This window comes from Pteropus vampyrus, unplaced genomic scaffold (genome assembly GCF_000151845.1).
Source record: "Pteropus vampyrus isolate Shadow unplaced genomic scaffold, Pvam_2.0 Scaffold366, whole genome shotgun sequence".
In the NCBI taxonomy this organism is placed as follows: Eukaryota; Metazoa; Chordata; class Mammalia; order Chiroptera; family Pteropodidae; genus Pteropus; species Pteropus vampyrus.
In genome coordinates, this window is record NW_011889147.1 from 959,752 (window position 1) to 964,274 (window position 4,523).

The following is a 4,523-nucleotide window of genomic DNA, read 5'->3' on the forward strand; positions in this document are numbered from 1 at the left end:
ATTTTTTAAAAATTTGCTGACTTAAGCACTATTTTGAATTTTTATAAACCATTTATTTAGTGTTCATAGCATAAATCTAGGAACAAAGACACTGGTAATTTCCAGTACTGCTCTGAATTGTTCTATAGCCTTGGACAGATCAATCGTTTCTTTGTGCCTTCATTTATTTCTAGGACACTCCTGTATAGCAATACAGTTCCACTTTCTCACATCTAAAAGCTGCATTCAGGCTCTGTGCCTATGTCAAGAGTTAATTCCATCACTTGCAGACCCCATTATCCAACATTCAACTAATATTTATTCAAAGCCTACTCCATGGCAGGCAATGCAGTGAGTATGGGGATGAGCTCAGTCCCTAAGAGGACAGTGATACTAGTTTTCTGACTAACAGAAAGGATTGTCTCAGTTCTTCTGCTTGTTTCACCCTGACTCCAGATTTCTTATTCTTTACTTCCTCTGATATATATATATTTTTAAAGCCTACAGCAGCTGATATTCCTAGGTACATTTCCTCTGAAAAATATAGCTGGAAGTCTTAAAATTAAGGTGGTAAAAATCTACAGGATTGTCACTCAGTGATCAGATGGTTAGAACCAGGCAGTCCAGGAGTCAACATGGTTCCAAGACAGATAAGAAGTCACGTCAGGCACCAAAGTCACCAATTCACAAGACCAAGATAACTCTGTGCATGGTAAGAGTGGTGGACCCTAGGCTTGCTGCATCGTTTTGCCCTTCCAATTCCAGCTTCTAAGGTGGAACTCTCTAGACCTCATCAAGTTATGTTGACTTCTGATTTCCTCAAAGCAGGGAGTCGTTCATCTCAGTGCATAAGCCTTCAGTATCATTGTGTGAAAGCATGACCACATCTTCCAACTAAGTCTGAAACTTTATAAATTACAGACAGGAAGGAAAGGTGGGAAACGGAAGACCTATGTTGTACAGAAGTATTAAGGGGCCAGACTCTAATGGCAGACCTTAAATTTGAGACTCCAAACTCTGAACATGTGCTGATCATTCCCCATCTACCCATCCCATCGGTGTTTATATGCCAATCCCCTGTAACTCTTTGTCTCTGATCTGTTGCTTACCCTGATCCTTGCCATTCAGAGGTATTCTGGTTCTAATCCACGGCCTTGTTTTAATCTTGAATCATGGATATGCTCCCAATCTAAAACACTTAACTGATTCAATATCCCTGGCCACACCTGATCACAAACTTTATTCTCTTTCCATTTGTTCCCATGCCATTCATTTACTCTCATCACAGCTTCTGGTCCTGCTTCCCCATTCACTGCTGCCAATAGCTCTGTGGCTGGCTAGAATTTTAGAACCTTTTTTAACTCATTCTGGCAGGACAAAAGAGATGAGTAATAATTAGTCTATTTAACAACAGTATTCGGAAAGGACCCAACTTTGCTCACGTTTAACTGTAGTATGTACATCAAGTTATTGTATCTTTCTGTATCTCTAGTTTCTCATCTTTAAATTAATATATATGCTGTATCTATTAATATCCTTCTGTATCTCTAGTTTCTCATCTTTAAATTAATATATATTCCCTGAAAAACATGTTTATACTTAATTAAAATAACATGCATTCTGGGATTACAATAAAGTTATAATATACTCCTGCATTCCAAGCTTTTAATGAGTTTTAATGAGTATTAAAAACGGTTAGAAACAAATCAGCTTCCTGGAAGGAGTAATTTCTTTCTTTGAATATAGTATCTATCTCACTTCACAAAATATTTCTGAAATGTTATGCAAAAAGAAAAATATTATAAACAAATTAAGTATTCAGAAGAAACTCAATGGTGAGTTTTTTCTTAATGAAGAAAGATTATGCAAATGTTAACAATTATCCCAAAATGTCTTATATATTCAGATATAATTGCTTTGAGTTCTCTGAAAAAGACTTATCTTAACAATCTTATGGGAAAGGAATATTCTAAGCACATTTTATTGGGTTAATTCAATTTAAGGCTTTGACTTTTCTACTAGTGAAACATATATTTTTCTTTTAATTTAAAGACACAAGACTTTTCATTGTGCTAGTATAAAGAGTACATTCTAAAGTGTTATACAAAGTATGCTTCTAAAATGTAAAAGAGTTAAAAGAGATTCCTCATGTCAATTCCTAGGAGATGCAGTATGGAAAGGGTGAACAGAAGCAAACAGTTTCCTGAAATTGTGCCAAGGCTACATGACAACTGCCTGGCAGGAAATGCTTTTGGAGGGCCTAGATAAACAGACTATCATCTTTTTTTGGAAAAATCTTCCTCTTTGGCTTCTTATAAAGCAAATGTACTGAGTTTAGCATCATAAACACAATAAGGAGAAAAAAAATCACAGAGGATTTTAAAATGATGGTACCTAGAGGATCTATATGATAATTACGTGATCTGTCCTTCACTTTTAACACACATGAATCTCACTGCTCAATAGGCATGTGCTCAATACATGCTTGTTGAAATTCTGCGATAAATGAAATCTTGCTTTTCCATTAAATTTCATCATGATTTTGGTGAAGCTTTATCTTATGAGAAATTTTCATTTAGCAGTAGCTTTTAATATTTTAGCATTACACAGTATTTTCTTGCATCTATATAGCAATGAATTTTTCAAAATAATTTATATCCATTAACTTAATTTTTGTTCTAACATCTCATTTAATAAGTGCTAGTGTTGATGCTAAGCTAGCACTTATAAAATGAGATGTCAGAACAAAAATTAAGTCAAAGATTAACAAGTTAGTCAGAGGACCAGAGCTAAAACCAATCAGTCTGAAACATTTTCTAGTACATTTCCCTCTACCCTATGTAAATTAGACAATGGATCCAAAAATCCTACTTCCTTTTTAACTAAAATAATCCTTCAACCTCATCTCACTTTGCTCTCTTGAACTGCAAAAAGCATGATGAAGACCTAAGTGTGGACTCAGAACACCTACTATCAGCCAGAGAAATCTGCCTTGCATAAAGCCTAGTCGACCTTTTTGAATATCCTCTCTCCACCAGGCTACCTATTCTATTTGGCTACAGTCCCAATCACCCATCTTCTCTTCCTCCTTTCTCACACTGAAAGCACCCTCTGACTCACTCAGATTATGCCCAATCTTGCCTATTCTGCAATGGGGAGCAGAATTTCCCTGGCCCAAGGAATTAATACAAAAGGTGACATACCTCTCTGCCTGCCACACCTCATCCCATAGTCAAGTCACCTCAGATAACAATTTCAGCCACCTCAACTTTGGGGTCCTTCTCCATATTCCACCAGCCATTTTTTCCAATAGCCACCCAATCTGCTCCTTTCCTCCCAAATAAGACATCTTTGCCTTTGTTACTATTGGGCCTCACAGGGGAAAAAATAAAGTTTGTGTGTGGACCATTTTATATTCTCACCACAAAATGCAACGGAAATAGTGTGTGACTAGAAAATAAGAGTCACAAAACTGAAGGCTATTTGAATGTAAAAAATATACTTTAAATAATATAATCACCCGATTAGTTCTTACATTTTAAAATTCATCTCTATTATTTTAAATGGGGTATACCTATAATTATAATTAGGTAAACTTGGTATAGACCAGGAGATACGACTAAAGTTATAAATTGATAGTAGGTGTTCTGAGTCCACACCTAGGTTTTCAACATGCTTTTTGCAGTTCAAGAAAGCAAAGTGAGATGAGGTTGAAGGATTATTTTAGTTAAAAAGGAAATAGGATTTTTGGATCCATTGTTTAATTTGCACAGTGAGGATAGAGAGAAATGTACTAGAAAATGTTTCAGACTAATTGGTTTTAGAATAAAACTAACCTATGTTTAAAGTTTTCTCTAGAACTGGTATAACTCTAACCTTGGGAACCTGGCTTCTTATTCCACTTGTGCAAGCTGGGCTTAATAAATTACCACTGAACAAATAAAGAAATATTGATAGAAAGAATAAATATAAATTTCATCCTAAAAGAATATATAAAAGTAAACCTTAAGAGAATCAAAGGTTGTGTTTTAAAAGGTTAGGAGGGGTATAAAATTGGAAGGGAGCAGGAAGATCAATATATTATTTTTTAAAAAGCTGCTGGATCTGTCAGGATATATTGTGTCCGTGTTTAGGACATTAAAACTCTACATAGGGAACACTTCCAGAATGATGGAGTGAGGTTGGAAAATCACCAATCCAAAAAGCCATAGTAAAACTATACAAAATTATTAAAACAATCGTTTCAGGATTTTTTTGATAATTGACCAGAGCACACAACAAATTGAAAAGCATTTATTAAAAACAAAAAAACTACCAAACCTCTGTAAAAAAAAAAATGCGGGGGGACGGGCAGGCGGGGTACCGAGGCGTCAGAGACTCTTCCTATTCCTTCATCCCCAGCTCCACGTGGTAGTTCTATCAGGACAGGATTAGCTGTGAATACCCGCTCTGCTGGTGGAGGGTAATGACTTCATTTGGTGTACAAGGTATTGTTGAAAACGAGTGACCTTAGAAAACAAGTGGTAAACAATTGGAAAATCAAC